This window comes from Eleutherodactylus coqui, chromosome 2 (assembly GCF_035609145.1).
Source record: "Eleutherodactylus coqui strain aEleCoq1 chromosome 2, aEleCoq1.hap1, whole genome shotgun sequence".
Lineage (NCBI taxonomy): Eukaryota > Metazoa > Chordata > Amphibia > Anura > Eleutherodactylidae > Eleutherodactylus > Eleutherodactylus coqui.
Genome location: NC_089838.1, coordinates 323,135,694 through 323,148,423, shown reverse-complemented (window position 1 = coordinate 323,148,423; position 12,730 = coordinate 323,135,694).

The following is a 12,730-nucleotide window of genomic DNA, read 5'->3' as shown; positions in this document are numbered from 1 at the left end:
TATTCACGTATCAAAGCAATGAGCCCACCCGCGCAGTATTTTTCGCATGCATAAATACACTGCGTGTTCACACACATGAAAACATGGCAGAAGAGCCGAAATACGCGGGGAATCAGCGGCTTTCAGTCCGTAAACACAATGCATATTTACGTACCAAAATACGTGCACGCCCGTGTGAATGAGCTCTACTGCACAATGTGATATTGTCACAGCCGCCATCTTGGATCACCTGCTCCTGTGGTTGGTTGTCATTCACTCGCCTCACCTTCATGTGCCAACTGCTGCACCCATCATGCTGCGAGGCTCTAGTCTCCAACCATAGGGGGCATTCATGCTCCCACCCTCATACTTAAAGGGCCAGCGTGCATCCTGCTAATCACTCCCCAACCTATCACCACACAGTCCTGGCTATATGAAGGAGGATGCCTGAGCTCTTAGGGCCCACCCGTTGTGGAAGCCTCTTCAGGGGTTGTGACCGCTCCATCGCAGACCTCGGCTGTAGTTATTGGACTCCTCTCTCTGCTGCCCCCACTGAGTGTTTATCATATTACACCTGTTCTGCTGCCCTTCACCTCTTGCCTGACTCCCCTATGGAAGTCAATGCTGCCTGCCCTGACCTCGGCTTTACATAGGAGTGATTGTGGCTCAGAGACTGGCGACGGAGCGGCCGGGGATCGTTCTGGCCTCCATTCACAGTGAACAGGCAGTGGCTCATAGATGACTGACTGCCTGTTTATATGAGCCGATCATCGTTTCATTTGTTTTTATTTCATTTTTTTTTTCTTTTTATGCCTGCACAATCCAAACAAACTTTTGTTCATCGTTCAGATCTTGGGATCAATCTGTCAAGAATCTGAATGATAACCGTTTCGTGTAAAAGAGCCCTCAGACATATTTGCGCAGTGTATTACGCATCAAAAACTTGTACTCCCAATACGCAGAGAATAGAACCCAATTATTCCTGTGGGGTTGTACGCATGCGTGGATTTTGCGTGCAGAATAAAAACCGCATGGCGTGGTCTAAGTCCCTGCGCAGGAAATGGGCACATGTTGAACTCATTACACTAATTGCCCGTTTCAATAACTGGGAGCATGGGTGCGAGTTTTTCTGATAGCAAATGTGCACGATTTGTGCAGTGTAACCCGCAATGACCACTGTGCAAATACGCAGTGCAGATGTGCGGACGCCCGTGTGACATCGCCATCGCGGTACGCCTGAAGAATCCGCAGCTCTTCCGCATCAAAAATTCATTGGTGCAGATTTTGCCTCGAGATCAGCTGTGGGCCTGCAGTTTATTCCAGCCTGCAGCTCCCCCCACCTTGCAGTCGGCGGCCCCTCACTGCGGCGCACGGAGCCCGCACATCCCTCGCACAAAACCTGCGTATTCGCTGCGTATTTACACACAACATCAATGCGACATCGTGTGCTTATCTCTAAGTGTAAATATGCCGTGTAGTTACATGAAAAAAACTGCTGATGGGCAGAAACACGCTGGGAGACGGTGTAAGATGCTGCGTATTCACGAACTGTAACACGCGTACGCCGGTGTGAAAAAAACCCAAAGAGTGATGAATGTTAGTCAGGTCATGAGGAAGCGGGCGCATCCCCTGACCGGCAGATGCATCACCTGACCGGCGGATGCAGTACTTAGTTGCCAGGTGAGGGACTGCTGAGAGGTGCGGCAGATGGTGCAGATTTTGGCTTGCTCATTTCCACTACATGTGAACACACCCGTAGGCTAATTTCACAAGGCGAGCGCAATATGGGGCCGTGAATCCCGCCCCCTATATTGCGCTCCGCAGCATGTTCTAAGCCCCGCAGATGCAAGTGTAGTGGCCTGAAATACCAATATATCTGGCCCCTCCATAATTATCATACGTCATGTCTTTTAGTCTTTTATGTGGATGCACTGTGCAAAGTGTCTTGTCTGCTGTTACGTGTATTGCACAGCTGCAGCATGTAAGAGGTTAATGTCTGTGAATGTCTGGGATATGCCTGGAAAAGGATCAATATCTGTCTAGTCACGCGATGTCTGTACCCTATAAGTATGAGTGCTTGAGATCAAGGTGTGGTCCTTCTAACTGAACGGTTGAGAAAGGAGTGGAGTGCCGGCCACATGGGGGTACCTTCAACCCTCATGTGGTGAAGTGATGGGAGAGGAGCAGAGGTATCCTGAGGCCTTCCATGCCAGGAAACACCTCTGAAGAGAAAAAGTAGTGAGAAGTCCGCCGTGCAGAGCTGTCTACAAGAGTACAGAGTATCAGTGGAGTGTTCCATTCCCCCGTCCTCCTCCGGAGTGATCCCTGTCCAGGAGCGGAGCACTACAGATAACTGAGAGTGCAGGCCCAATATCATCCTGAGTTCTCCTCCCTGACCTAACACTATAACTTGTCTTTCCTATATGTGCGAGTTAATTGTATTCTACAGTAAGGTTTCCAGTCACTGCCCTTTCCCAGTGATTGAGGTATTCAAGTTTAACAGTGTGTGGACTCTCTTTATTCATCCGCTGGATAACCTACGGGGAGAAAGGAGCGATAGCGTCACGCGTGACAACTTCACGTCCACCACATCGCTTATACAGGTTTCCTTGTGCTTCACCTGTCCCAGTGTTGCCTGGAAGAGGCCTAGCAGTGCCTTGGCCAAGGTTCGGTGTGTCTCTCCTAGCAGGAGTCTAGTAGAGCCACCGTGACAAGTGCCAACTCTACCCCGCCAGCTCCTCAGCATGGGCCTCATGTCTGGGTTGCCGCGGGACACTACAACCCTCTTCTTTTGGCGGTCCCGAACAGGATCAAATGCCTCTTACCACATTGTCCACCTGCATTACCGCAGAGGTTCTAAAGAAAATTTGTTACGGCACTCTGCCCCCCAGAGCGCCAGGTGGGGTGCCCTGATCTTCCCGCACCCCACTGTCCCTGCCTACTTGCCTCGGTCCTGGCTAACCCCAGGCGGACAACTGGGCGGCGGTCCCTGCGCTGGCTAGGGACCTGGCGACTACCTAGATGGAACTACTAACAGGGGACAGAGTGCCGACAGAAGAGGCAGGTGGAACAAACCAACAAAACTTACAAGCAGAGTAAGTCTGGAGATGGAGCTCACAGGTAAACAGACAGGCTACTGACGAGCAACTAGCACAGCCTGGAACAGACCTGACTAGCGGCTAGCAGAACCAATAACTGGCAGTGAGCTCAGGTCACTGCCAGCCTTTTAACTAAAAGCCTCCGCCCAGGGGCGGAGAGTGGGAGGAGCCGACTCCCACTGTTGCATAAGGAAGGTGGAGGAGAGCGGGCGGCACCCTACGGGCGGACACGCCCACGCCGCTGCACGCTGGCTGCTCCACGCCGCTGCACGCTGGCTGCTCCACGCCGCCGGGAGAGCCCCGACAGCAGAGCTCTGGGACGCCGGAGCCGACATCGGAGCGCCGCGCGCCGGCCGTGGGAACCAGCGCCGCCCTGCATGGTAACATTACCCCCCCTCTGACGGGGGACCTCCGGGCCCCCGGAAACTCGACCAGGCTTATACGGAAAACGACGGTGGAACCGCCGTACCAACACGGGAGCGTGAACATGACGTGCGGCCACCCAGGAGTGATCTTCTGGTCGAAACCCCTTCCAGGCCACCAAATATTGTAGGGTTCCTCGACACCGACGAGAATCCAGTATCTCCTGGACCTCGTATTCAACTTCATCCCGGACCAGGGTGGGCGGAGGGGGACCGGAGGTGGGCATCACCGAAGGGACAAAAGGTTTCAATAGCGACTTATGGAATACCCTGTGAACCCTCCATGTGGGTGGCAGCCCCAGCTCGTAGGCGAGAGGGTTCACCACACGTGTGATGGCAAACGTCCCTACGTAACGTGGCGCCAGCTTCAAGGACGGAACCCGCAATTTGAGATTTTTAGAAGACAGGTATACCTTCTGTCCCACCCTGTAAGGTTCAGACACAGACAGACTCTTCCCACTACGCAACTGCATACGGGCCCCCGCTGCCTCCAAGTTCCTCTGTACCTCTTTCCATACCCCCTGAAGCGTATCTGTGGCGACATCCGCTGCAGGACAGACCGACGGGGTAGGGACTGCTGTAAGGAATCGAGGATGCTGACCGTATACACAAAAAAATGGAGACACCCCAGTGGAAGAACAAAGGCGGTTGTTTAGTGCAAACTCTGCCAAGGGCAGGAACTCTGCCCACTGATGAGCCTTTTCGCTAGCAAACAACCGTAAATATTGCACTAAATCTTGGTTCTTCCGCTCAGTCTGACCATTAGTCTGCGGGTGGAACGCTGAAGAGAAGGAAAGCGACGTTCCCAGGTTTCTGCAGAAGGCACGCCAAAACTGCGACACAAACTGAACCCCGCGATCAGATACAATATTTTGGGGAACCCCATGTAGGCGAATTATTTCCTTTACAAAAATAGTGGCGAATTCTTTGGCCGAGGGTAGCTTTTTTAACGCCACAAAATGTGCCATCTTGGAGAACCGGTCGACCACCACTAAGATAGTGGTGCACTTCTGGGATTCTGGAAGGTCAGTGATGAAATCTACTGATAGGTGCGACCATGGGGTGGAAGGAACCGGTAGCGGTCTCAGAGGACCCTCCGGAGGACGCCGCCGACTCTTATTGCGAGCACAGACCGAGCAACCCCTCACAAAGTGGCGGATGTCCTGAGACATGCCTGGCCACCAGAAGTGTCTGGAACAAAGCTCCAGGGTCCCCTGGAACCCTGGATGCCCGGCGAGAACCGACGAGTGAGACTCATCCATGACTCTAGGGCGTAGGGTCTCAGGCACAAACCATCTGCCCTCCAGCACCCCCGAAGGAGCGTCCTGCTGAGCATCCTGTAGTTGAGGGACGAAGTTAGACTCCACAACTGCCACCACCACGCCGGGGGCTAAGATATTCTCGGGAGTCATGGTCTCACTATCCGGTACCCCGAAACTCCGTGACAGGGCGTCCGCCTTCACGTTCTTCTCTCCTGGGATATATGTCACGACGAAATTAAACCTGGCGAAGAACAGCGCCCACCTGGCTTGACGAGCTGTGAGTCTTTTAGCATTGGCGAGATATACCAGATTCTTGTGATCAGTATATACGGTAATTGGGTGTCTAGCACCCTCAAGATGGTGTCGCCACTCTTCCAGGGCCCATTTGATAGCCAATAGTTCGCGGTTACCCACGTCGTAGTTGCGCTCTGCTGAATTAAACTTCCGCGAAAAGAACGCACATGGGCTATACCCAGACCTCCCACTGACTTCCTGCGACAATACTGCTCCTGTCCCCACTTCAGACGCGTCTACCTCAATAAAAAAGGGTAGTTGTGCGTCCGGCTGTATTAGCACCGGGGCAGTCATGAATGCCTTTTTTAGACGGCTAAAGGCCTCAAGGGCTGCAGGCGACCACTTACCCAAGTTGGCCCCCTTCTTAGTCAGGTCGGTCAGAGGTTGAGCAATAACTGAGTAATTCCTAATGAATTTGCGGTAAAAATTTGCAAAACCTAAGAACCGCTGAAGAGTCTTGAGGTTGTCTGGTCTGACCCATTGGGAGATTGCTGCTACTTTATCAGACTCCTTCTGAATCTCTGTGGGTGAGATTACATAACCAAGGAAGGATACTTGTTTAGAACCAAACGTACATTTCTCTAACTTGACGAAAAGTTGATACTCGCGCAAACGGGTCAGGACCAACCTCAGGTGCCGCACATGTGAGTCCCAGTCAGGCGAGTACACCAGAATGTCGTTAAGATAGATGACCAGAAATACCCCCAGAAAGTCGTGGAAGACCGCGTTCATAAAACCCTGAAACACAGCGGGGGCATTACAAAGTCCAAAAGGCATGACCAGACATTCAAAATGTCCTAACGGGGTGTTGAACGCCGTCTTCCATTCATCTCCCTCTCTAATGCGAATTAAATTGTAAGCCCCCCGCAAGTCCAGTTTGGAGAACCAGTGGGCCCCTACCACCTGATTCAACAAGTCAGGAATTAGGGGCAAGGAGCACTGGTTCTTCACAGTGATTTTATTCAGGGCCCGATAATCCACACAAGGCCTTAGTGTCCCGTCCTTCTTCTCTACAAAGAAGAGACCTGCCCCAGCAGGGGACCTGGACGGCCGGATATGCCGGTTGGCCAGAGCCTCCGAGACATAGGACTTGAGGGCCTCATGCTCACGGCCTGACAAATTGAAAATGGCTCCCTTAGGGATGGGGCTGTCGGGAATCAGATCAATACCACAGTCCCACTCCCTATGAGGAGGCAGAGCCTTAGACAGTTTTTTGGAGAATACATCCTGAAAGTCTGACAAATACTCCGGAATGAGCACCGTATCCGCGGAGCACACAGCTATGGTAGACAGGTGGTCATGACAGGATGATCCCCAATGAGTCAATTCCCGGGTGGACCAATCAAATTGGGGATTGTGCAGTGCCAACCAGGGCATACCAAGCACCACATCAACCGACATTTTCTCCATAACCAGGAAGGACAGTTCTTCCGAGTGGAGGATCCCCACCGTGAACTGTAATCTTGGGGTCCTCCATCGTACCAGGCCTGTAGAGAGGGGGGTAGCATCAATACTGGTAAAATGAATTGGCGTCTTCAGCGCCACAAATTCCGCCATCAGAGTACGGACAAAACACAGACTTATCAAGTTGGCGGCTGCTCCAGAATCAATAAACGCCCGCCCTGATCGGGAAAAATCCCGGAATTTAACATGACACGGTACCAAAAGTTTAGGAAGTACCTGAAGTCCTAGGCGATCCTCCCTGCAATCGCCTAGGACTCGGAGTTTTCCGCCGGTTCCGGCTGCGAGCGTTGAGCCCTCAGTGGGCAGGTTATCACCCGGTGTCCAGCTTTCCCGCAGTAGAGGCAGAGACGGTGCAACAAACGGATCCGGCGTCGCTCTTTGGGGTCCAGCGGATCCACCTCCATCGGCTCGGACACAGGGACTGGTAAGGAGGAAGAGGGACCAGGACAACCGACCTCCCTGACTCTACGGGTTTGCCTGTCCTGCTTCCTAGACCTGAGCCTCCTGTCTGCCTTCACTGCTAGCTCCATAGCCTCCCTTAAGGACCCGGGAACGGGATGGGAAATTAACAGGTCTTTAACTGTGTCCGAGAGGCCCTGCAGAAAAACGTCTTTCAGCGCGCTATCGTTCCATGCCGTATCCCCCGCATAGCGTCTGAAGTTGGAGCAATAATCCTCCACACAAGCCGACCCCTGCCGCAGCGCCAACAACCGCGAAACCGCCAACCCCGCTCGGTCCGGTTCATCGAAGATACCCCCGAGTTCCTGAAAAAAGGAGTCCACAGACTGCAGGCAGGAGGAACCCTCGGGGATGGAAAAGGCCCATGTCTGGGCAGAGCCCCGCAGCAGGGACATTATCAGCCCGACCCTCTGAGCCTCTGACCCGGAAGAACGGGGACGCATCCGAAAAAACAGGCGGCACGCCTGTCGGAAAACAAAAAACTTGTTCCTCTCCCCAGAAAACGCCTCGGGAAGAGGGCACTTGGGTTCGGGGCTGGTTGCGGCGTCCGATCCCTGCAACACCCCCCGCTGCTCCTGGGCCACCATGCGGGCAGATAAATCCTGGATCACAGGCACCAGGGCCTGCAGCTGGTTTGTGAGGGAACTGATCGCCTCCATGACAAACGGTTTTTAAGGGCCAGTTATTATGTTATGGCACTCTGCCCCCCAGAGCGCCAGGTGGGGTGCCCTGATCTTCCCGCACCCCACTGTCCCTGCCTACTTGCCTCGGTCCTGGCTAACCCCAGGCGGACAACTGGGCGGCGGTCCCTGCGCTGGCTAGGGACCTGGCGACTACCTAGATGGAACTACTAACAGGGGACAGAGTGCCGACAGAAGAGGCAGGTGGAACAAACCAACAAAACTTACAAGCAGAGTAAGTCTGGAGATGGAGCTCACAGGTAAACAGACAGGCTACTGACGAGCGACTAGCACAGACTGGAACAGACCTGACTAGCGGCTAGCAGAACCAATAACTGGCAGTGAGCTCAGGTCACTGCCAGCCTTTTAACTAAAAGCCTCCGCCCAGGGGCGGAGAGTGGGAGGAGCCGACTCTCCCACTGTTGCATAAGGAAGGTGGAGGAGAGCGGGCGGCACCCTACGGGCGGACACGCCCACGCCGCTGCACGCTGGCTGCTCCACGCCGCCGGGAGAGCCCCGACAGCAGAGCTCTGGGACGCCGGAGCCGACATCGGAGCGCCGCGCGCCGGCCGTGGGAACCCGCGCCGCCCTGCATGGTAACAAAATTCTTCTGGCGAGTCTGGAGCAGGAAGTAAGAAAAAAAATCTCTGTGTCAACTTTTCCTGCCATGTCTACAGTTTTACGGGAAGTTTTCTTTCGAGTGGCAATTGCAAAATTATGTGTAATTACTGGACTTTGCTGCAGAGCCCCACATGAGTATCAACATGGCTACTCAAAATGGCACCCAGCCGCCCTGTCTCCGTCCTTCTTCACAGGGTGTTCCCTCCAAGAACTTGCTGTCAAAAGTTTCCCGCCAAGAAGTTCCCGCCTTGGCTGAGCGCAAAGTAGGGGGAGGACTAAGAAAAATACGCTCATGTGAAATCAACAAGTTCTATTCACTGCGTATTTGTGTGCGTAAAATGCTGTGCAAATACGCTTGCGTGAACGAGCCCTAAGGGTATGCTCACGAGCCAGCAAATTCCGTGTCAAAAACAGTGGCTTTCTGCCGTAGCCTTTGGGGCCGATCCGTATGTGGAACTTGCCCTGCCCTGTCATCGGAATTCCGATGACGAAAATCACGTTTCTGAATGTGTCTCATCAAGAAATGAGAGGATGCAGCACAAGGGGGAAAAGTGGGCGTCCAAGCTGACCGCCTGCACCAGACCCCCGGGCATTTGCAACACCCCAGAGGGGTTACCCCGACACCTGACTGACGTGTAGAGCTGGGAGGGTAAAGTGTTGGCTTGTCACAATGGCACTTACCAGGCTCTGGTCCCAGAGCGACACACATAGCCAAGGCCAGAGCAGGATTGCAGGCTAGCTTCGACACCCCTAGGAGAGGGCATGCCAATAAACGGGTTGATGAGGGTAGTGGTTATCACTCGTGACGCCACCATTCCCACACACCGGTATGCTACGTGGCTGAGAAATAACACAGAGTCTTGTGTATAGTACCTCGGGTCCCCAGGAACAGTTAGGGCCCGGTATAACTTTACTTGGAAGAATAACTTTGACAAACAAATATTTAAGGAAATGCAGGTAGAATTCTTTTAAGTGCAAACAGATGAGAGCTCTGAGGTCAGGGAGGATACACAGGATGAAACCGATCCTACAGTCCAGGTTATCTGTACGGCACTGCTCCTGGACTGGGAGCACTCCAGAGAAGGAAGGGGGTGGGGTCACTCCACAGACTCTGTGGCAGACTAGTATTTACTTGAAAGACTTAGCAATAGCTGGCGCGTGGGTGTGTCTCAGTAGCGTACCACTACGTGGTGATCCTGACTCTGCACGGCCGCATAGGCAAAACTTGTAGTATGAATTGGTGCCTGAATGATTGGTCTCCATATACAGAATTATTGGGAGACGCTCTCTCTCTTAGGATCTTGGGACTGACTCCCCTCACATCCAGACTCCAATCGCTACGGGATATCGCTCCTTCTCCTCCATCTTCACCTACATGGAAGCTGAAGGTGCTTCCATGTGGCTCTGTGTTAGCACTATCTCAGGTAGCAGACGAGATAGAACTCCTTTTCCTGCTCTCAATCACTCCTATTTATCCCTTCTCTCATACCACATGACTTGACAAAATTATACATTTACATGCAGGCAATGATTTTATTACTGTTAACCTCTCAAGCGCCGCAGCTGTGCAACACACACACTGGATATGACAAGACAGGCTTTGCACAGTGCATCCACATAGGACAAACGTGTGACATTTATGGAGGGGACCGGGATGGTGTTCTGGGCCATTACACCTTTAGCTGGATTATTATAAGACTATATTGTACAGTCATGCCAGGGGTGCAGTCAGGAGACTGTACCTGCTCGGGCTGCCAGTGTCAGGGTTCGTTGCCCCTGGCACGTGGAGCAGGATGTGTGGCTGGGATCCATCCGCTGCTGTCGGTGCTATTACTTAGTTGTAAGCGTTGTCCTGAGAAGGGGGTGCGGGCTGGAAGAGCAACGGGCCACCTGGCATGTCTGGGGGCGCTACTACCTACCCTTCCCCTTTATAGTCATGCTGTTCATGGTTAGCTCCAAGTCTGTCCCGCTGCCACTAAACGAGGAGGGGATGGCACGTACAGACGGGCGTTGCCAGAGTGCTGAGACGTGCGGCTTTTACAGGTGAAGTTCAGGTTTCCTCGTGCTTCACCTGTACATTCTGAACAGCATAAACCGGCATCGCAAAATCGTGACGAATCGCAATAAAATACTTGCGGTTTTTAAAATGCGTAATAATAAAAAAATCTATATATAATGTGTATATGTGTGTATATAATATATATATATCAGCTTACCAGTATGACTTCTGTCAGTCTTCACTCATGTCTGCACACAACCTCCTCCCTGGCCGTACCTACCGCGCCCGCTGCCCCGGGCACTCAGCTTGAAACCGCCGTAAAGGGCCACTTACGCCGCTCACCACCACGCTTCACTCTGAGCAGCTGCAATGATAACTGGGCGCTGTGAAGTCATATCGTCGGTCTTTATTATTATCACCTGTGACCATCGGCGGTAGCACTGGCATGATAGATACATGGAAGTGCCACACATAGTGACCATACGGCGTTACTGTGTTGTGAACGGTCCGGTCCTGGTGAGCGGAGGAACGGCTGTGTTCTCCAAGACTATAAATACTGCGGCCGAGTGTTACCACCATACAGAGGTAGGATAACTCCGTTATACCATGACTAGATAATACCGCCATACTGTGGCTAAATCCATCATACTGTGACTATGTAATACCATGACTATGTAACACACCCATTCAGTGACTGCATAGTACCGCCATACTGTTGTTACATAAACCACTGCAGGAAACCCAACATATTTACTGCCAAACACTGCAGTGCAGTAAAAGCCAGTGTCTCACCGTAAACCGCGCCAAACACATAGTGCTTCACGGTAAACCGCGCCAAACACATAGTGCCTTACAGTTAATAGGCCCGTACACATAGTGCCTCACAGTAAACCGCGCCAAACACATAGTGCCTCACAGTAAACCGCACGAAACACATAGTGCCTCACAGTTAATAGGGCTGTACACATAGTGCCTCACAGTTAATAGGGCCGTACACATAGTGCCTCACAGTTAATAGGGCCGTATACATAGTGCCTCACAGTTAATAGGGCCGTACACATAGTGCCTCATAGTTAATAGCGCCGTATACATAGTGCCTCACAGTTAATAGGGCCGTATACATAGTGCCTCACAGTTAATAGGGCCGTATACATAGTGCCTCACAGTTAATAGGGCCGTATACATAGTGCCTCACAGTTAATAGGGCCATATACATAGTGCCTCACAGTTAATAGGGCCGTACACATAGTGCCTCATAGTTAATAGCGCCGTATACATAGTGCCTCACAGTTAATAGGGCCGTATACATAGTGCCTCACAGTTAATAGGGCCGTATACATAGTGCCTCACAGTTAATAGGGCCGTATACATAGTGCCTCACAGTTAATAGGGCCGTATACATATGGCCTCACAGTTAATAGCGCCGTATACATAGTGCCTCACAGTTAATAGGGCTGTATACATACTGCCTCGCAGTTAATAGGGCCATATACATAGTGCCTCACAGTTAATAGGGCCGTACACATAGTGCCTCACAGTTAATAGGGCCGTATACATAGTGCCTCACAGTTAGAAGGGCCGTATACATAGTGCCTCACAGTTAATAGGGCCGTATACATAGTGCCTCACAGTTAATAGGGCCGTACACATAGTGCCTCACAGTTAATAGGGCCGTATACATAGCGCCTCACAGTTATTAGGGCCGTATACATAGTGCCTCACAGTTAGAAGGGCCGTACACATAGTGCCTCACAGTTAGAAGGGCCGTATACATAGTGCCTCACAGTTAATAGGGCCGTACACATAGTGCCTCACAGTTAGAAGGGCCGTATACATAGTGCCTCACAGTTAATAGGGCCGTATACATAGTGCCTCACAGTTAATAGGGCCGTACACATAGTGCCTCACAGTTAATAGGGCCGTACACATAGTGCCTCACAGTTAATAGGGCCGTATACATAGTGCCTCACAGTTATTAGGGCCGTATACATAGTGCCTCACAGTTAATAGGGCCGGATACATAGTGCCTCACAGTTAATAGGGCCGTATACATAGCGCCCCACAGTTATTAGGGCCGTATACATAGTGCCTCACAGTTAATAGGGCCGGATACATAGTGCCTCACAGTTAATAGGGCCGTATACATAGTGCCTCACAGTTAATAGGGCCGTACACATAGTGCCTCACAGTTAATAGGGCCGTATACATAGTGCCTCGCAGTTATTAGGGCCATATACATAGTGCCTCACAGTTAATAGGGCCGTATACATAGTGCCTCACAGTTAATAGGGCTGTATACATAGTGCCTCGCAGTTAATAGGGCCATATACATAGTGCCTCACAGTTAATAGGGCCGTACACATAGTGCCTCACAGTTAATAGGGCCGTATACATAGTGCCTCACAGTTAATAGGGCCGTACACATAGTGCCTCACAGTTAATAGGGCCGTAC